At 45.2% G+C, this 22,626-nt stretch overlaps 1 protein-coding gene across 5 annotated transcripts in view; it reads left to right on the forward strand.

Annotated features, from left to right (window-relative positions):
• Window positions 1-22,626, forward strand: part of SLC7A3 (solute carrier family 7 member 3) — an 83,664-nt gene that overhangs the window by 38,960 nt on the left and 22,078 nt on the right. Inside the window, exon 1 of one of the 5 annotated variants that reach the window (XM_044305600.1) lies at window positions 9,698-9,798. The exons of 2 other annotated variants lie outside the window; for them this stretch is intronic. The gene's annotated coding sequence lies outside the window, so the exon portion shown is untranslated. Of the gene's footprint in view, window positions 1-9,697; window positions 9,804-9,963; window positions 9,985-22,626 lie in introns of those variants that run through there. 2 more of the 5 variants (XM_044305596.1, XM_044305601.1) reach the window with 2 other exon arrangements.

A 22,626-nucleotide genomic window follows, 5' to 3' on the forward strand; every position in this document is an offset into this window, starting at 1 on the left:
TCCTTCAAACCCCAGCCAACCTGGCGTCCGCGAGCGCAACAGCCTTGTTCCGCTCCCGGGAAGCAGCCCTCAGGAAATGTGGCAAACTCATATATATCGGACGCTTGGGCACGAGAGGTAGTGACAGGATACAAAAGAGAATTCAAATCTATCCCACCCAACCGTTTTTTTCTCTCCCAGCCGCCCAAGGATCCAGGTCGGGCGGCTGCTTTCTTCCAAGCAGTCCAGTCCCTTCTCATGCGAGGCGTGATAATTCCGGTCCCCTAACACGAAAGATTTACGTTTTTCTATTCAAACCTTTTCGTAGTACCCAAAAAGGAAGGTGATGTTCGCCCAGTGCGCCCTCAAGATGGTGAATCGCTTCCTCTGCATTCAACGGTTCAAGATGGAGTCACTCCGCTCCGTTATTGCCTTTTTGGTACAGGGGGAACTCATGGCATTGATAGACATCCAAGACGCCTACTTACACGTTCCCATCGCACCCGCTCATCAACGTGTTCTTCGTTTTGCCATTCATTCATGTCACTACTAGTTCATCACCCTGCCATTCGGCCTAGTGACAGCTCTGAGTGTGTTCACAAAAGTGCTTGCCCCCCTCCTGGGTCTCCTGTGCTACAGGGTCATCACTCTCCTCCCGTATCTAGACGATATCTTGATCAAAGCATCTACAGTCTCCCAATGCGAGGAGAGTCTTCAGATCACTTTGAGCACCCTGTCCCGCTTCGGGTGGCTAGTCAATCGGTGGAAATCCTGCTTATCTCCCACCACACAAATCAGGTTTCTGGGCGTGATACTAGACTCGGGTGCAGCTGTGGTACGCCTGCCGTTGGACAAGAGCATGGACATTCAGAGATCTATACGCATATTACTCCAATGCCGCATGTCTATCCGCAATTGCATGCGGGTGCTGGGCATGATGGTGGCCTCCTTCGAGGCCATTCCTTTCGCTCCATTTCACACGAGGTGTTTTCAACAAGCCATTTTGTCATCCTGGGACAAATCCCCGGATTCTCTGTATCACCGGATCCGGCTGTCCCTCGAAACACATACAGCCCTCGGTTGGTGGACAGAGTCTGCGCATCTGTTGGCGGGGAAATCCTTCCTTCCGGTGATATGGACGATCATTACAACAGACGCCAACCTTCGCGGTTGGGGCGGAGTTCTCACCACACGGACGGTTCAGGGTGTTTGGTCTCCATCGGAGTCCAAACTTCCCATCAACATACTGGAACTCCGGGCCATTTATCTCTCCCTTGTCCATTGAACTCCACTTCTGCAGAGTCGTCCAATCAGGGTGCAGTCGGACAATGCCACAGCTGTGGCCTACATCAACCACCAAGGAGGGACTCACAGCCTTCCGGTGATGCAGGAGTCTGTGAAGATTTTGCAGTGGGCGGAGTCCCGTGTTCTGATGATTTTGGCAGTCTTCATCCCGGGAGTGGACAACTGGACGGCAGACTTTCTCAGCCAGACAACAGTGGACCCGGAGGAGTGGTCCCTCCATCCGGAGGTGTTCGAAGCCATCTGTCTCAGGTGGGGACGTCTGGAAGTGAACTTGATGGCGTCCAGGTTCAATCACAAGCTCCCGTGATTCCTCTCTCGCGCAAGGGATCCAACAGCACGCGGCATGGACGCTCTCGTGGCGCCTTGGGACAGCTTTGCGTTTCTTTACGTGTTCCCACCGTTACCACTTCTACCTCGGATCCTACGCAGAATCAGGAAGGAAGGCATCAAGACGATCCTGATCGCCCCAGACTGGCCTCGCCAAGCTTGGTACTCAGAACTCATTCTTCTGCTAGGAGATGCTCCGTGGCCTCTGCCAATCAGAACCGATCTACTCTCCCAGGGCCCAGTCTTCCATCAGAGTTTAGATACGCTACGTTTAACAGCGTGGCTGTTGAAACCTTTCTGTTGAAACGCAGAGGTTTTTCTGATGCGGTCATTCAAACCATGATTAGGGCCAGGAAACCTTCCTCTTCTAGGATTTACTAAAGGACCTGGAAATCCTTCTTGCATTCCTGTGAGGAATGAGCTCTTCCTCCCAGGCGTTTTTCCCTTCCGACGGTTCTAGCATTCCTTCAGTCAGGATTGGACCTGGGCATGGCTCTCAGTTCCCTCAAAGGGCAGGTCTCGGTCCTGTCCATTTTTTTCCAACGTACTCTAGCCGTCCTAGGTCCAGTCAAGACTTTCTTGCAAGGAGTAGCAAGTGAACTCACCTGTAAAATCTTTCTCGCTTGATTCATTGGGAGACACAGCACCCACCCACATATTGTTGTGAGGCACATGGGGTTCCTGTTTTGTCTGTTGGGACCTTGTGTTTGGTTCGGTCTCATGACGGTGTACAGTTTTTTGTTGATTTTCACTTTAATTTGGTCTCTACTACTGCTGGAGCACAAACTGAAATGCTCTCTCCAGGCTGGAGGGAGATATAGCCTGCAGGGGAGGACCTAAGTTTTCAGCCTAGTGTTGCCTCCTAGTGGCAGCAGCAAGCTATACCTACGGTCCTGTGTCCCCCAATAAATCAAGCGAGAAAGAGATTTTACAGGTGAGTTCACAAAAATCTAATTTTCTTTTAGCTGCTATATTTGGCGACTCTGTCCTACCATATAAAGTATATGTGTGTGTGTATGTATATGTATGTATGTATGTGTATATATATATATATATATATATATATATATATATATATATATATATAAAATTTGTAGGATACAGAATACATAAGGCTTATCAGTACACTGAACTTTAGAGTGTGCTCATACAGCAGTTTACGGCCACATATGAAGTGTTGCCATAATCGTGAGAGAATGGGTAACAAATTGTGGGTGTAATTGACTCTTACCCCTTGTGAAAATAAATAATGTAGGCCTAAAGAGACATTTTTTTGTAAAAAATAAAAATTTTAGTTTTCACAGCCAAATATTTCTAAATTCTATGAATCGTTTGTTGGGTCAAAGTGCTCGCTACATGCCTTGAAAAATTCATTGGTGGGTGTAATTTCCAAAATGGGGTCACTTATTGGGGTTTTCCACTGTAGGAGTATCTCAGGGTGTCTTTAAATGTCACATGGCACCTGGAAACTATTCCAGTGAAATTTGCCATCCAAAAGCCATATGGCGGTCCTTGCCTTTTGAACCCTGCAGTGTGCCCATACAGCAGTTTACGGCCACATATGGGGTGTTTCTGTAAGCTACAGAATCAGGGCAATAAATATTGAGTCTTGTTTGGCTGTTAACCCTTGCTTTGTTACTGGAAAAAAAATTACTAAAATGGAAAATCTGTCCAAAAAGTGAAATTCTGAAATTTCATTTCCATTAATTCTTGTAGAACACCTAAAGGGTTAACAAACAACATGTAGTAGACATATGGGGAATGTAAATTAATAACTATTTTCCATAGCATCACCACGACGGCAACACAAGGACATTGACCCCTGACCCTTGTAGGGGCAGGAAGCAGAGAAAGGTTTAAATACCCCCCTCCCAACACCAGTGTTTCCTGTCCCTACAGAGGACAGGTGCGGACAAAGGTCTCCTTGTGTGCCTCGCGCCGGGGAGATGAAGATAATGCGCACCTGGAACACCATTTTCACATTGCTCCCTGTCGTCCCGTGGTCCTTGTACTAACGCTGGGCAGGGAGCAGATTGGGAGGCCTCGCTCCGGTCTTATCTGGGTCCTGCTCCCGGGGATGGTGTCTCCCACCTGGGCTCCGTTAGTTCCGGCAGGCGCTATATAAGTTAGGTCACTTCCGGTGCCGGGATGACCTCACCGGAAGTAAAGAAGGCGGCGCATATTCGGCAGGACCGGAAGTGAATTTGAATCTCTCTCTCCTTCCCCCAGCGTTCCTGGTTGCGGTGAGTTGTGTGTTCTCTATCCCTCCAGAATGTCCGCACCGGAGCACTCAGAAGCCACTGCGCCGCCTTCTGTAAGTCCCCCTGTGGGGGAGATTTTTTCCTATGTTATTTTTTTCCGGTTCTGGTCTCATCTGGAGTATATTGGGCTTCTTTATCTTTCGAATGGGGCTTTTCCTCTGCCCTTAGATTTCTAAAGAAGCGCAGAGGAACCCCAAAAAGTCCACAAAATGCATCTCCTGCCTGATGACTATCTGAAAAAGTTGTGCAGTGATTGTATTACCAAGATTTTACGAGACTAACAACCGTCCTTCATGGATGAGTTCAGAACCATGATGCAGGAGGAAATCAAATACTCTTTGGCATTCCTGTCCGGATTTCACAAGGTTACCTGTCCCCACGCAAGCGGCCGAGAACAGGGGATTCTTTTTCATCAGTCAGACGAATTTGACGGTGCCTCTTCCTCCAAAACATGGGAGTAGGAGGACTAACGATCCGAACAGGATATCCATGAAGGTAGAAAAAGATTAAATTTTTCTTCAGAGGATATGCCAGAATTGCTCAAAGCAGTCAGGGCAATGATGGGTGTTGAAGAAATCTTACCAAGCCCTTCTGTTCGAGAGGAAATGTTCGGTGGTCTGTGTGTGAAAAAAATTAAAGTCTTCCCTATATATTAAAGGCTTGATATTAGATGAATGGTCTGAATCTCCAGGGCATATCAGAGCCGTCTACTTTTTGCTCGAGAGGAGGCCAAAATATTTAATACAGTCCTGATCAAAAGTTTAAGACCACTTGAAAAATGGCAAAAAATCATATTTAGCATGGCTGGATCTTAACAAGGGTCCAAGTAGAGCTTCAACATGCAACAAGAAGAAATGGGAGTGAGACAAAAAATGTTTTGCGCATTCAATTTCATGAAAACAACGAATAAACTGAAACAGGCTGTTTTTCAGCTGATCAAAAGTTTAGGACCACATGCCTTTAAAAGGCCAAATCTGTGCAAAAATGTGGATTCATTGTCATTTTCTGTCAGGTAGTCACACATTGTGATGGCAAAGGCAAAAAAACTCTCCCTTTTTGAACGTGGTCGGGTTGTTGAACTGCATAAGCAGGGTCTCAGCGCGCCATCATTGCTGAGGTGGGACGCAGTAAGACAGTCATTTGGAATTTCTTAAATGAGCCTAAGGGTTATGGAACAAAAAAGTCAAGTGGAAGACCCAAAATAATTTCACCAGCACTGAGCCGGAGGATCCAATTGGCTGTCCGTCAAGACACTGGACGATCCTCCACCCAAATTAAGGCCCTTACTGGTGCTCACTGCAGCCCCATAGCCATCAGACGGCATCTGAGACTGAAGGGCTTCAAAAACAAAATACCTCTTCAAAGACCTCGTCTCCTTGAACGCCACAGAACTGCTCATTTGGACTTTGCAAGAGCGCACCAAAAATGGGACAGTCAAAGGTGGAAGAAAGTTTTATTCTCTGAGAATTTATTTTCCTTGATGGTCCTGATGGTTTCCAACGTTACTGGCATGACAAGCAGATCCCATCTGAGATGTTTTCTACGCGCCATAATTGGTCTGGGGTGATTTTATCTTCAGTGGAACAATGGAGCTTCAGGAAGTGTAGGAGTGTCAAACGGGCGCTGGCTATGTCCAGATGTTGCAGAGAGCATTCCTCATGACTGAGGGCCCTCGTCTGTGTGGTAACGACTGTGTTTTTCAATAGGACAACGCTACAAGCATGCCGAAACAAATTTTTGAAGTGATCAACGATAACGGCAGAGCTACTCATTACTGAGTTCATGTTTGGAAGTTGGATTTCTGTTTTTGGGGGGGGGGGGGGTATTTTTTGGGGGAGGTGTGGTCCTAAACTTTTGATCAGCTGAAAAACAGCCTGTTTCAGTTCATTCGTTGTTTTCATTAAATTAAATTGAATTGAATGCTCAAAAAATTATTTGTCTCACTGCCATTTCTTCTTGTTGCATGTTGAAGTTCTACTTGGAACCTTGTTAAGATCCAGCCATGCTAAATATTATTTTTTGCTATTTTTCAAGTGGTCTTAAACTTTTGATCAGGACTGTATGATTCCTAAGATAGATGCTCAGGTAGCGAAAGTCAACTAAAAAACCTCTCTACCTTTTGAAGACTCATCACAACTAAGAGACCCTATGGACAGGAAGGCCGATGGTCTATTATGTAGGTCCTGGGATGCAACTATGTACAATTTAAAATCTAACATAGCTGCTACCTCTGTAGCCAGATCCATGTTCGTATTGCTTTCTGAGTTATAAAATCGTGCATCCGATAACGAGGAGCTCCTAGGTGCGCTCCCACTCTTAAAGTCTGCCACGGCTTTTCTTGCTGATGCCTCCGCAGAGTCTGTTCGGTTTGCGGCTAAGGACGCAGGACTCTCAAATGCAGCTCGGAGAGCCCTATGGGTCAGATGTTGGTCTGGAGACAAGGTCTCTAAATCGAGACTTTGTTCTATACCTTTCTCGGGGGAGTATATATTTGGGCCCGAGTTGGTCCAGTATCCATTCCTTTATTAAACACTATAGACTAGACCTTTTCAAAGAATCAGACATGTCTTTTGGACAAAAAGTCCTTCAGGCTGTTACCCCCCCATGATCATATTTTGTATAGCTCCTTGTGTTGCCGTCGTGGTGATGCTATGGAAAACCGTAATTGGTACTCACCGGTAATTCTTTTTCCATGAGATCTCCACGACTGCATATAAATTCCCTCCCATTATGTTGTTCTTCTTGTTTTGGGGATTGTTATGGAGTAATGCTTTCCCTTCTTTTTGGTTTTATTCGGATGTTATAAAATCACAGGGTTTCCACCACCTTTCTACTCTTGTATTTTGGAATCGCTGGTGGTGGTGGGAGGGGGGTATTTAAACCTTTCTCTGCTTCCTGCCCCTACAGAGGTCAGGGGTCAATCTCCTTGTGTTGCCATTGTGGTGATCTCATGGAAAAATAATTACCGGTGAGTACTAATTCCGGTTTTTGTAGGTATTACTATGTATTATAGAAATAGAGAAATTGAAATGAAATGATCGGAAATGCACATGACATCATGTGTCCTTAAGTTGGGGGGGGGGGAGTTGACATATTAGGTATCGCCGCGTCCGTATCGACCGGCTCTATAAAAATATCACATGACCTAACCCCTCAGATGAACGCTATAAAAAATAAAAACTGTGCTAAATAAACCATTTTTTGTCACCTTACATCACAAAAAGTGTAATAGCAAGCGATCAAAAAGTCATATGCACCCCAAAATAGTGCCAATCAAACCGTCATCTCATCCCGCAAAAATCATACCCTACCCAAGATAATCGCCCCAAAACGGAAAAAAACTATGGTTCTCAGGCTATGGAAACACTAAAACATGATTTTTTCTTTTTTTTTTTTTTCTTTGTGTAAAACTTACATGAATTTTAAAAAAAAGTATACATATTGGGTATCAGCGCGTCTGTGAAAACCTGGTCTATAAAAATACCACATGCTCTAACCTGTCAGATAAATTTTGAAAATAACAAAAAAATAAAAAACTGCCAAAACGGCTATTTCTTGTTACCTTGCCTCACAAAAAGTGTAATATAGAGCAACCAAAAATCATATGTACCCTAACATAGTACCAACAAAACTGCCACCCTATCCCGTAGTTTCTAAATGGGGTCACTTTTTTTGGAGTTTCTACTCTAGGGGTGCATCAGGGGGGGCCTTCCAAAAACCGTATGGCATTCCTTTCCTTCTGCGCCCTGCCGTGTGCCCGCACAGCGGTTTATGACCACATATGGGGTGTTTCTGTAAACTACAGAATCGGAGCCATAAATATTGAGTTTTGTTTAGCTGTTAACCCTTTCTTTGTGACTGGAAAAAAAAATATTAAAATTGAAAATATGCCAAAAAAGTGAAATTTTTAAATTGCATCTCTATTTTCCATTAATTCTTGTGGAACACCTAAAGGGTTAACAAAGTTTGTAAAATCAGTTTTGAATACCTTGAGGGGTGGTACTTTCTAATGCCACCATTTGATATGGCATACAATGTAGTTGGAAGCGGAAATACAATTCCAAATGGGGTGCAATTCCTCCACAGTTTTATGGGTTTTGTCCCTACGTTGTTCCCTTTGCGGCAAAACTGACCTGTGCGCTTCATTCTCTGGGTCAGTATGATTACAACATTAACACGTATGTATAAATTATCTGTAGTTTTTATTGATGCCATCTTGGAGTATGTGTGACTTTTTGAAAATATTTTTATATTTCAACAGTACAGGTGTTTTCTGATGCGGTGATGCCCATGGTGTTTATATTTTTTGTTGTTATTTATGTATTTTATTTTTTATTCGGAGAGACCCAGCGTGTTAAAGTCAATTGCCGGCATCCCCATTGGCTGCAGGGGGGTGCCACTAATGACCCGGAAGTGCGCGCTTCCAGGTTTTTGAGTGTTTAGAGGCCTTGATCATGGCATCTAAAGGCTGTCATGGCTGGTCAGTCATTAGCCGCTGGTCTCTGCTGTTTGAAACAATGGAGACCCTCCGGCCATGGAACCCTAGGTGACTATAACAATCATTAACTTGCCTTTTGTGTTCTGTTTTGGGTATTTATCAATCACAGAAAACACCACTGTATTCCAATACAGTGCTGCCACCTGCTGGCCTGTATTGGAATATTCCATGAGGCTCTGAGCCATCACCGGCACATAACAGCTTCTCCAATCTCAACCGGGTAACGCTGTTTTAGACATGGGAGCGTGCAGCTCATGTGTCTGCACTGCTCGGATGACCACAGCATCTGAGGGGTTAAATGCCTTATTGCTGATTGCATACATTTGCCCCAGGCCTCTGCTGTTTGTCTGTCGACGCCATCTTTAAAGTGGTGACTGGTGACTACATGAGCGGTAGTTAAAAGGGTTGTGCACTTTTTTTTGGGGGGGGGGTAGGGTGTTGATTGTGGCAAACCCATCGTCCTGATGAGTCCTGGAAAGGAAATCATGGTATCTTTGATCCCTGGCCTTAGCTGCCCCTTTGAGCTCCTTGGATGTAGACTTCCTGTTTGATGCCGATTGCAGGTGTTCTGTCAGAATACTATAACTTATCAGAATGCTATACCCTCATGGCTGCATCGGAAGTGATGAGAATCAGCTGGAGGACGGGGTGTGCGACGCTGCGCAAGCGCAGATCCATGGGTAAGTCAAAGTTTTATAGCACCACCGCAGGAGAAGGCACACTTAATGCGCATGTGCGAAACCGTCTGGGACACACTGCACCTGGAGCCACACTGCTTACGACAGGCATGTCCAAACTGCGGCCCTCCAGCTGTTGCAAAACTACAACTCCCAGCATGCCTGGATAGCTTACAGCTATTAGGGCATGCTGGGAGTTGTAGTTTCACAACAGCTGGAGGGCTGCAGTTTGGACATGCCTGGCTTATGATGATCTGTGTCCGCGCGTGTGCACTCAGGCGTAGGGAGATCTGATGGGACATTTTGCACTGACAAATCTAACTAACCCTAAGTGCGCACACGCGGTGTAATCCTGATGTGTGTGGCCGACGGGAGTATATAGCCGCGCGTGCGCACCCTCTCCTACCCAGCCATGGCTCCAGGTGCAGTGTGTCCCGGCTGGTTTTGCGCAAGCACAAGTGGGCGCTTCTCCCGTGGCGGTGCTATAATTTTGACTTACTTGTGGATCTGGGCTTGCCGCGCACCCCATCCTCCAGCTGATTCTCGTCACTTTGGTTGCTGCTGCGTCACCGGAAGTGACGAGGCTATAGCATTCTGATAAGGTATAGTATTCTGACAGAACACATGCCATAGTGGTGACCTTCTCCCATTATTGCTATGGCAAACTGACACGTGTGACGTGACGCAATTGACCGTGGTGGCCTCAAACAGGAAGTTTATCTAAGGAGCCCAGCAGAGCAGCAAGGAAGCAGTTAAGTATGTTTCCCTTTGCAGGTCTGCTCAGGAGGGGGGGTTGACCATGCAATTGAGACCATGCTTTCTGACACTGGCAGCACATTCTGCTCCAGAATGCCTTGATAGTCTTGAGATTTCATTGTACCCTGCACAGATTCAACACCTTGTGTCAGAGGCAGCAAAGCAGCCTTCAGTTTTCTGAGTAGGTACAATGTTCCTCTTTTGTATGCTTGATTTTTGCATCTGTGAACGTAAAGCTGATGTGACTTGCCAAAAAAAGCTCCAATTTTGTATAATCTAGCCAAAGGACATTCTCCCTGAAGCTTTGTGACTTGTCAATATGCATTTTGGCAAATTCCAGTCTTTTTTTTTTTTTTCTTAAAAGATGTCCTTTCATCAATGGTTTCCTCCTCAGTCATCTTCCATTAGGTCCACTTTGACTAAGACAGCAACAGATGGTGCGATCTGGCATTGATGTACCTTGACCTTGAAGTTCACCTCTAATCTCTTTGGAAGTTGTCTTGGGCTGTTTGTTTCCTTTTGTATTATTTGTCTCTTCAATTTTTCATCAATTTTCCTCTTGCGGCCAAGTCCACGGAGGTTGGCCACAGTCCTGTAGACCTTTAAACTTCTAAATAATATGTTCAACTGTAGTAACAGGCACATCAAGGCCTTATAGCCCTTAACTTTAACGTGTTTGTCTATAATCTTCTTTATAATCTCTTGCAACAACTCTCTCCTTAGCTTTCTTTGGTCCTTGTTCAGTGTGGTGCTCACCATGATACCAAACAGCACAAGGACTACTTTTCACCCTTTTAAATAGACTGATTACAAGTTTGAAGACACCTGTGATGGTAATTACAGGACACGTCTTAGTTTGACATGTCCTCGTGTTCAATTTATTTACAATTCTTTTCTAGGGATACCATTTTTTATCAGGGAGTTTCATTAGTCTGTTTTTTAAAATTATTTAGTTGCACCACAATTCAAAAGCATTGTCTGATTTTCATTAGTTGATTTTCAATAATTTTTATTTGTTTATTATTACTTTTGTCAGTCTTAAAGTTATTTAATTGACCATTGTGGGTTTTTCTTTCTTTGAACGGAGCCATTTTGTCCATTTGTGTATGTGCTGGTTCAGCACACAGGACACTAACCTGGAATAACTACATGGGAATAATAGTGAACCATTGTGGCTATTAAACTACTTCTCTGTATGTGTGTTTATATGGCTGCCTGTTTTCAGGTAATTTGTAAAATGGCTGCCTGTCTATAGGTAATGTTGTCAATTGCAAACACAACACATACAGGGATGACAGGGTGAACAATGTCAGATGTGCTTCAACACTGACAGACATGAAATGCTGCAAATACTGTATATGTTTGGCATCTCAATAAACTACTATTCGCATGTTACAAATCTGGACAGTTAACTTAAAGGGGTATTCCCATCTTAATGATCACTGTTAACTCTGTTAATGATTTAATAGTGATAATTTTTCTAAATATATTCAATTAACTAATTCCCACACCTTAGAAGAAAATAAACATATACTTACCTGACTGTTGTCTTCAGTCTCCCCTGGTTACGGCCACCGCTCTTCTCAGCAATCGCGGTGGCTGCGCTTGAGCAGACGACTTCTCTTCTCCCGGCCGGCCGCGCGTAGTCCTGAAAGTGCAGGCCGAGTCTGCCCATGCGCTATGGTGATTTCTTCCTGGCCGGTATAGTATACTTGCCAGGAAGAAGTCACCAGGGTGCATGCGCGGCCTCGGCGTGCGCGTTCAGTCCTGCGCGGGGGCCGGCCGGGAGAAGACTTCATTCAAGATGGAGCCCGCCCCCTGCCGAGTGCCGAAACCAGGAAGTGGACAGCGCGCCGGGAGCAGGTAAGTATGAAACTGCGTGTTGAGAATACATCTTTAATGCTATAGGTCACGTGACTTGATTGACCTTTTTTAGTCCTATTCAGATCTCTTATGGATGGATTTTACAGGATTAAAATGGGCATTTTTTTCCTGTATAGAGAGGCTATTATGCGAATATAAAAAAGCTCTGCATACAAAATTTTTGAAAATTGTATACCTACCTATTTTCTAAACAAGTATATGTAATAAAACCGGAATGCCTCTTAAAATATTGCCATTAGAAAGTACAACATGTCCCTCAAAAAACAAACCAAAAAAAGTTAAGGCTCTGGGAGTAAAAAATGAAAATGCTGAGAATTATTTACCTAGGTTAACACCAACGCTGTATTCATTCAGCTAACATTGTAATGTTCTGTAGCCACAACATTAACGGGCTGCCTCAAATCTGCTTTTTCCTGTAATAGGATAAATGCTGTCCTTTAAGCTTCTGGTCCTTATCACTTGCAATACCAGACGCAGTCCATGCTCAAGGGGTGATAACTGCACAGAAGGAAAAAAGAAAAAAACTGTTTTCAGAAGCTGTGAGATTTTGTTACGGTTTAAGAAGTCGTCGCCCCCCCCCCCCCAATCCTCTGATAAAGTAATATTCTGATGAATTGTATGTACATCTTGTTTGTTAGTAGATGGCGTGGCTGCTTGTTTTGTGATGGTCTTTTACTTTGTAGGTTTTTAGGATTTATGCAGCTTGTCACCCTGTATCAGACCAGAGATGCCGGTGTAATGCCTGTCTGGTCTCGGTACTTTGATCCTGTTGCCTTGGAGACTTAGACTCCAGCGGGGTCCTGCTTTTGATTTATTTTTTAATTTATGTCTGTTCTTCCTTATTAACTTGTGCTGCTTCCCTTCCCGTTACTGGAATTACTATCATGGTAGAAGCTGCTTTTTTTTTTTGTCATTTTAAGTAATGAGAATATTTACTTCTTAGCTCATGTTGTATATTACATGGGAGATCTATTTTTGTGTTCCTTCACTCATAATTCTCTAGAGCAGATAACCCTATAGATGGCGTAAGCTTAGACTGGCTTTCTAGACCTGCACCAGATTTACCACTGGGGCTGAGGCTTGGATGATAAATGGGGTACAGTGATGAACACTTTTCTCTGACTATTGTTTGGCTTAGTTTGAGACGTTTGCACCAGAATTGTGGTGTTAATTGGTGCATATTAGGCCCTGCCCCTTCCCATGAAGCTACACCACTTTCTGGTAAGTCCTATTCCCTTGTTATGCTCCATGCTGGAACTAGAAGCGCCAATCTCCTCTAAAGTTTCTTAGTGCACTGGAAGCCATGTACCGGGGTGGGCTCCCCAGGATACAGTGAAGTCACGAATGAGGAAAGCAACCCCAACACCAGCTTTTGCCACAACAGAATTTTACTAAAATGTGGCAATAAACGCAACCACAACATGCTGATTAGCATACAATATTTATACACCCAGCCCGAAGGCTGAGACCCTTGTGCTGCACAGTACGGCGCCCTCCGATGGATGCAGGAGGAAAGAGCAGTAATTTACCTACTGGCGGGCACAACTAAACTGCCACACCTTACCTGTTATTACCCTAAAAGAACAAGAATCACTGTATGGGTGTGTGTTATGGGCTAGCTTACAGCTTACAATCTTACACAGATCTACAGTATTCCCTGGTCATGTAGCACGTGCCTGAGTATTCCTTCTGAGCAATATGCCAGCCTGGCTTGAGTTTGTGGGCGTTTTATCAGCCCTCCACTGTGAAATGTCACTATAAGTTATGGAGTCCTTGCAATGAACAGTAGTAAGGCTTGTGACCTGACACAAACAGAAACTCTAACTAACTACAGGTCTGGTCTCAGTCTCTAGGCACCAACACTGTAATGAGGTGTGTGCACGATCTTAACGACCCGGGTCTGCTTTGCATCTGCTGGTGACTGAACAGAACAAATGTCTCTCTAACAAGCATGCGGTACCGCGGTGTATGTTGCTTTGTTCCTCTGCTCTCATCAGCGTTCCTGGCAGCAATCTTTCTTCTTCTGGACAGAATCCGGGTCTTGGACACGATCAGCTTCACTTAGCTGCAGTTCTGGTCACTGAGCGATGCTCTCACACCTAGATGCCGTCAGATTCACTGCTCACACAGTTCCTTCTTAGATGGCTGCTCTCTCCTCCTTCTCCAGACCCTGTGTAAACCCCACCTCTCTCATGAATATGGAGATATATGTGCAGTGTTTAGGAAACGGCAGAATCTTGTGGCCCAACAGCACAATGCCAATCCAGAACATTTAACTTAAAGGGACACTGACGGGCCGTTACAGAGCATAAAGTGACATATATTCTTCTGTTGGTCATAATATGCATAATTAAACTATACCATTATCACCCCTTGCTGCCTTTCCCTTACTTATAAAAAGTGATTTTTTATCAATATGCAAATTACCTTACCTGTGCCCAAGGGGCTGTCCCTCATTCAGTTGTGTGCCCAGCCGCACCCCAACTGCCGTTTCCTAGTGCCGCCCAGCTCATTAGTATTCACTGCACTGGGCGGCTTTTTTTTTTCTCCCAACGCATTGAAATCCGGCGCATGCCCAGTACTATCTTCTACTGGCGCTGGAGGGTGCCAGGGATCTTATGCGGCGCAGGCACGGAGCGACAAGATGAGGCTGATGCCAGGAAGATAGTAGCAGAATTGTAAAAAGTGGTCTGGTCATTAAGGGGGTTTAAGCTAGGGGAGCTGAGCTGGTTAAAAGGGGTTATCTGGATCAACATTTTTCTTTTTTCTTGTGTTTCCACTGCCAGACCCTGCAACTTACTAATGCGTTGGCACTACTTTTTGTGTCTTTGTCCGGTGATCGGAGAGCTCCCCTTGTGGAGGCAGTATTTCCTCTGACATTGCAGCCAGGTCTCCCATGATGCTCTCTGTCAGAGTCCCTGGCTGAATGTCGGACCTATGTGATCTTAGAATGGGCTGGTTGATGCTCTAAATCAGGGGACAGCAGCCTTCGGCATTCCAACTGTTGTGAAACTACAATTCCTAGTATTCCCTAGCAGTGGCGTTGCGAGGGGGGGTGCGGGCCGCACCGGGTGACACCAGTCTGATGGGGTGTCACCCGCCGGCTGCCGGAGTTGTCCTTGACTAACTAACTTTAGGCAGGGCCGGCGCTTCCATAGAGGCAATGGGGGCTCTCTCCCTCCCCCCTGTGCTGCTGCTGCCGCTGCCTCCGCCAATAAGAAGAGGGATGGGAGGAGGAGGGGAGGGGCTGTGGCCACTGCGCCACCAATGAAGAAAACTGACCTGTAATACAAATACAGGAGGCGGGTGCCTCAAATAGCCGGCACCCGACCTCTATGACAGGGAGCGGCACCTGAGGGGTTAACTGCCGCTGATCGCAGCCCCCTATCATAGAGGTCGGGTGCTGGCTATTTCATTCCGGCACCCGCCTCCTGTATTTGTATTAACATTGAGTGCGCCCCCCCCCCCCCAGTATAATAAACATTTTGTGCACCCCCCCCCAGTATAATAAACATTTTGTGCACCTCCCCCCCCCCCCCCCAGTATAATAAACATTGGTGGCGCAGTGGGAAGTGCCAATGAGGGTTAAAAAAATAAATAAAAAATTAACTCACCTCCAGTTGATCGCGCAGCTGCCAGTCTCCTGTTCTATCTTCAGGACCTGTGGTGACGTCACTGAGCTAATCACATGGTCCATCACCATGGTGATGGATCATATGATGTACCATGTGATGACCATAGTGATGTCACCACAGGTCCTTTGACAGGTCCTGAAGAAAGAACAGGAGACCGGCAGCTGCGCGATCAATTGGTGGAGGTGAGTTAACTTTTATTTATTTTATTGGCACTGCCCACTGCGCCACCAATGTTTATTATACTGGGGGGGGGGCTCTAAATGTTTATTATACTGGGGGGGCGCTCTCAATGTTTATTATACTGGGGGGGGCGCTCTCAATGTTTATTATACTGGGGGGGCGCTCTCAATGTTTATTATACTGGGGGGCGCTCTCAATGTTTGATATACTGGGGGGGCGCTCTCAATGTTTGATATACTGGGGGGGCGCTCTCAATGTTTGATATACTGGGGGGGCGCTCTTAATGTTTATTATACTGGGGGGGGCGCTCTCAATGTTTATTATACTGGGGGGGCGCTCTCAATGTTTATTATACTGGGGGGGCGCACTCAATGTTTATTATACTGGGGGGGGCGCTCTCAATGTTTGATATACTGGGGGGGCGCTCTCAATGTTTGATATACTGGGGGGGCGCTCTCAATGTTTATTATACTGGGGGGCGCTCTCAATGTTTATTATACTGGGGGGGGCGCTCTCAATGTTTATTATACTGGGGGGGCGCTCTCAATGTTTGATATACTGGGGGGGCGCTCTCAATGTTTGATATACTGGGGGGGGCGCACTCAATGTTTATTATACTGGGGGGGCGGCGCACTCATTGTTTATTATACTGGGGGGGCGCACTCAATGTTTATTATACTGGGGGGGGCGCTCTCAATGTTTGATATACTGGGGGGGCGCTCTCAATGTTTGATATACTGGGGGGGCGCTCTCAATGTTTATTATACTGGGGGGCGCTCTCAATGTTTATTATACTGGGGGGGCGCTCTCAATGTTTATTATACTGGGGGGGCGCTCTCAATGTTTGATATACTGGGGGGGGCGCACTCAATGTTTATTATACTGGGGGGGGCGGCGCACTCATTGTTTATTATACTGGGGGGGCGCACTCAATGTTTATTATACTGGGGGGGCACACTCAATGTTTATTATACTGGGGGGGACGCTCTCAATGTTTATTATACTGGGGGAGGCGCTCTCAATGTTTATTATACTGGGGGGGCGCACTCAATGTTATACTGGGGGGCGCACTCAATGTTTATTATACTGGGGGGCGCACTCAATGTTTATTATACTGGGGTGTATATAATGTTTATTATATTGACCTTCTACTAAGCATTCTGTATTAAAGAATGCTATTATTTTCCCTTATAACCATGTTATAAGGGAAAATAACACAGTGAATAGACTTTCATCTTAGCAACCAAGCGTGAAAATCGCACCGCGTCCACACTTGCTTGCGGATACAATGCGATTTTCACGCAGCCCCATTAACTTCTATGGGGCCTGCGTTGCATGAAAACGCACAACATAGAGCATGTTGCAATTTTCACGCAGCGCACAAGTGATGCGTGAAAATCACCGCTCATCTGGGGCCGCACAGCACCAGCGCAGAAATCTCACCCATGTGAAAGGGGCCTAAGGGTGACTAGGACAAGGGTTCCAGCCCCTAAGGGGTAAGTAAAAATAAAACACAAACACTAAGGCTACTTTCACACTTGCAGTAGTGTGATCCGGCAAGCAGTTCCGTTGTCAGAACTGCCTGCCAGATCCGCCGATCTTGATGTGACTGAAAGCATTTATGAGATGCATCCAGATGCGGATCCATCTCACAAATGCATTGCATGAATGAATCCATCTCTCCGCTTGTCATGCAGACAGATGGATCCGTCTTGTATCTTTTTACACATTTTTACCGGCATGCGCAGACCGGAAGGACGGATCCTGCATTCCGGTATTTTGAATGCCGGATCTGGCACTAATACGTTCCTATGGGGAAAAATGCCGGATCCGTCCTTCAGGTAAGTCTTCATTTTTTTTCGCCGGAGATAAAACCGTAGCATGCTGCGGTTTTATCTTTTGCCTGATCAGTCAAAATGCTGAACTGAAGACATCCTGATTCATCCTGGACGGATTACTCCATTCAGAATGTATGGGAATATGACGGATCAGTTCTTTTCCGGTATAGAGCCCCTGTGACGGCGTAGCGTTGTCACGATACCAAAATTTTCATTCGGTTTTGATTTGGCGACTAAAAATTTAATTTGGCTCCTAAATTTTTCAGTTCAGGAGCCAATGGCTACTAGGTATTTTTTTTAGTCTGGAGCCCTGCTATCAGAGGCCGGCGCAGGCGGCGCGATGACGTCATCGCGCCGCCTGAGCCCTGAGCCGTACACAGTGCGGGACACAGGCCAGAAGAGGCCTGCATCGCATCGCTGCCAAGGAGGTGAGTGTTTTTTTCCTTTTTTTTTCTGTACAATACTGATGGCTAGTGGCACATGATAGGAGAGGCCCTATGGCTAATGGCACATGATAGGGGGGCCGCCTATGGCTACTGGCACATGTTCATGGGGGGCGCCTATGGCTACTGGCACATGATAGGGGGGCCCTATAGCTACTGGCACATGATAGGGGGGCCCTCTGGCTACTGGCACATGATAGGGGGGCCCTCTGGCTACTGGCACATGATAGGGGGGCCCTCTGGCTACTGGCACATGATAGGGGGGCCCTCTGGCTACTGGCACATGATAGGGGGGCCCTATGGCTACTGGCACATGATAGGGGGGCCCTATGGCTACTGGCACATGATAGGGGGGCGCCTATGGCTACTGGCACATGATTAAGGGGCATCTATGAGGGCACATTTCACTGGCACATTATTGGGGGACATCTATGGGGGCACTTCTTACTGGCACATTATTGGTGGCACTATAGGGGCATCTACTGAGGCCACAAAGAATGGTTATTTTATATGGGGGCTCTGTATAGGGGCATTTTATACTGGGACACATTGTGGTGGGTACTATGGGGAAGGGGGGAGAGGACTACTACGGGGGCGCTGAGAAGGGGTATTTTATGCTTACAAATTATGGGGGACACTGAGGGCATCTACTGGCGCACTATATATCGGGCATTTTATACTGGTACATTATGGGGGGCACTAGGGGGGAGAGGAGCACTATAGGGGTATTTTATACTGGCACATTATGGAGGCACTATGGGGACATTAGCTCAACTGGGGACATTACAGGGGGGTATTTTTTGCACTGACACATTATAAGGAGAATTATTTCTACTGGGGGGCATTATGGTGGGCTTTATTACTCCCCCATGGTATGACCCCCTAGTAGCAGCACCAGCCTCTCCCTGCTCTGCTATCCCTCTGCCCCTTCTCCAAATACTTATTATGAAATCTTTCTCATTAGGATAAAACACATCAGCTCCGCCGAGCCCCCGGCCAAAGTGTGGAAGTGGCGTCCGAGATCCCCAAGGGCCAAGCCAAGTAATTGTAAGTTTTCATATGAAATATGTTTGTTATACACATATAGCCTACACTGTCAGGTGTCACCCAGGGGGGGTGACACCATTTTCTACCGCAGCGGGTGACACCAGCCCTAGCAACACCACTGTTCCCTAGTGCCGGAGGTTGCTGGTTTCTGCTCTACCTCCACAAGCAGGATAGGTGGAGTCCACTGCTTGGCCTATCGAAGCTGTGTGGGAGGAAACAGCAAGGGGATGATGGAGGTTGTAGTGGGCAGAGTTTTTATCCCAGGGATAGGTGTAGTAGGGGTTTACATTTCTTGGCTGATCCTGCAGCGCCCAGCACTATGAGAAGTGTTGTCTGCAGCTCATCTATCAGTAACTAAATTACTGATATGAAGAATACACAATCCTACCCTGTCTTCTTTTTCTACAACTAGGTGTATTGTTTCGAACAGTAGGGGAGTGTATCTTCCCTTTTATAACAAAGGCAACCACATGATTTTGATATCCAGTTTGGTCCATCTATGTCCCTTTATGACGTAGATGACAGACATATGCGAGATTCCCCTACATTTTTATAATGGAGTTAAGCAGTTTCTAGCATACTAATAAGGTAAATGTGGAATTAGTCCTTTACTTTCAATTCCAGCCAAGAAGAGTAAGGGCTGTTTCACACGAGCGGATGCCGTGCATGACATCCGCTGCGTGAATGACAGCCAAGACCCGCTGCGACAGCAGAAGCACGGAGCAGTAACATGACTGATAATGCTCAGTGCCTCTCTGTGATCTCTTTACTACAATATCACGGTGACAACTTTCTCACTGTGATTTCGTAGTAAAGAGATCACAGAGAGGCACTGAGCATTATCAGTCATGTTACTGCTCCGTGCTTCTTCTGTCGCAGCGGGTCTTGGCTGTCATTCACGCAGCGGATGTCACGCACGGCCCTAAGGCTATTTTCACACTGGCGTTTTGGCTTTCAGTTTGTGAGATTAGTTCCGGGATCTCACAAGCGGTCCAAAACTGATCAGTTTTGCCCTAATGCATTCTGATGGAAAAGGATCCGCTCAGAATGCATCAGTTTGCCTCTGTTTTGTCTCCATTCCGCATTGGAGGCGGACACCAAAGCGCTGCTTGCAGCATTTTGATGTCCGTCTGGCGAAACTGAGTCAAACGGATCCGTTCTGACACACAATGTAAGTCAATGGGGACCGTTCCGTTTTCTATGACACAATAGAAAAAGGATCCATCCTCTGTTGACTTTCAATAGTGTTCCAGACGGATGTTGTCTATGTTAAAGATAATACAAACGGATGCAGACATTTGTATTATCTGAACGGATCAGTCTGTGCCGCACAATGACGGATCTGCACCAAACGCGACTGTGAAAGTAGCCTAACCAACAAATGTAGAAAAAAAATCCTATGAAATGAAGATATACAACTGTTACTCTAGTTAATCAATTAAGTGATAACTTATAAACCGCATGAAAGACTCAGGAAGAGAGCAAAAAATGCAATGTGTGAAAGGTGATGTTTGTCATATTTTAAAATACAATTAATTACACCTACTGTAATTGCTCCTCTCCATTTTTAATGACACTTTGAAAAATTTGAAGTATCCAGGCATTTATTACAGACGTGTGTTTGTATGAAGACTCTTGGAAACTATTTTTGTATTCTGTGCAAGAAATATCTGCAGTGACCATGCAGCACTTCTAACCTGATTGCTGTTAAGGGTGTCTTTTAATGTAGGTAAAGCCTATATTCTTCACTGAACTGTAAAATAGGATTGGCCAAGATGAGGATGTTACTGGAGCATGGGATTCCTTATTTATTAAGGCAATTAGTCCAAGGATAATGTCCATAAGTTCAGTTCTGATATCTTTCTCTCTAGTAACTGCTATCCTTTTTATATGGTGTTTGAAAGAATATTGTGGATAACCAGTTTATATCTATATTGCAACTTTAGCAAAATCAAATCCATTTTATATGCACTTTTGGCCCATTTTAGTAGTACAAAGTGAATCTAAAATGAGATTCCCTTTCTCATTGACCTGCAGGTTGCCGCTTTACTTTTTTCACTGCTATTTTATTCCACGCATTTCCCAAAAGGTTCTGCAAATACCACAGGGGTATATTCTCAAACATCTGCATGGTTTATTTCACTAGTTGCCTTATGTTATCGTCTGAAACAAAGTTTGGTACAGCCACTACCAAACAGAGTTGTCTGTTAAATAGCGAAGATGTGGAGCCAAGACCCCTTCAATCAGCTAGTCGGGGGACGTCTGACTGCACCTCACCCCTTCAGTTAGCTGATTGAAGGGGTCCTGGCTCTGCATATGATGAACATAAATGCTGAAGTCCTGGGAAATGCTTTAATGCAAACCATGAATCTCCACACATGTGAAATCTAGTAGGCTGCTTATTTATTTGATTTTCTAGATTTTTTTTTTTTTTTGGGTCTATACTGCCAAATGCCAGTGTTCGGCTTACAGATTTGTCCTCTGGCCATTTTTATAAGCAGTTCATTAAACCTATAAGGAAGTCGGGATGACCTGGTGCTGTGTAATAACTCTCAGCAGTGAGATAAAGTAGGTATGTGTGGGTGTGTTTTTTTTTTTTTCTTTTCTTTTAATCTGTCTATTGATCTTCACCGTACACTGTAGTGTAAGGTATAATTATTTTTAAGTGATATAGATTGGGTCTGTAGCAATGTCTGACATTTAATTTATATTCTAAGATTCCATCAATAATTCTATTGATCTACTGTAGCTGTCATAAATCAGTAAGAAATGGAATATCTCCTGAAGAAAATGGCTATTCTCAGTAGAAAAAAAGTGTTCTATGACACTGATAAAGAAAATGTTGTTATATTGTAAATATATATATATACGGTATATAGTATTTACAGTAGCAGGGCCATATTTGCCACTAGGCTTTGGAGCGGCGTCGGAGACTACATTTTTTAAGTTAAATTTCCCCTCCTGCCTGTCTGAGTTGAGTATAGCGGTATGGTGTGAGGCAGATTGCAGTGCTAGAAGCCTGTACCTGCCATTACCTGACGTATTTGAAACTCTAAGGAAGTCACCAGCACCATATGTCAACAAGGCAGAGGGGGAGAGACCAACAAGTCTCCTCCCTCTCCTCTGCATTGCAGTGACATGTAGGGCTGGGCAATTAATCGATAAAAAAAAAAAGAAACCGACCAACAGCCCAATTAACCGACCGCACTTTGCCTGTGTATCCCCCCCCCCCCCCCCAGTTCAGATTTTGTGATGTCACGTGGATGGTCTGTGTGGTCTCCTTAAAGAGGGCAACCTGAAGATTTTATCAACATATTGTAAAGTGGTAAAGAATTTCCCAATACCAAGTCATTCATAATTACCAGATATGTCTAGCTATTTGCCATCCCCATTGACAGAATGCAGGTAATGTAGACCTGTGCAATACCAAGAATTTGTACTGTTAGGCAGACTGAGATGAGAAGAAGGGCTGGCCAGGCGCTGCCACAGTAAGGTTTGGAGGTTGTTCCTTATAAACCTTTATTCCACACTGTAAAAACCAATGCCTTTTCAGGACTGGACTAGTCTGATCATAAGGTCTGATGAAGAGAACTGCTTGTTACACTGTGAAATAAAAGTTTATAAAGACGAGATGTTGTGCTCCTGGCAGAATGTAATAGTGTAAGTGAATTGTGTGTCCTTTATAGGACATTGTGTGTCTTTATCCTACAATGCCACAGGACAGTATAGAAAAATAGTACCAATTTGTGATTGTCATCTGGCGTTTTGTTTACCAGTCAATAATTGGTACTTTCCT

The sequence above is a fragment of the Bufo gargarizans genome, chromosome 9 (genome assembly GCF_014858855.1).
Source record: "Bufo gargarizans isolate SCDJY-AF-19 chromosome 9, ASM1485885v1, whole genome shotgun sequence".
Taxonomy (NCBI): domain Eukaryota; kingdom Metazoa; phylum Chordata; class Amphibia; order Anura; family Bufonidae; genus Bufo; species Bufo gargarizans.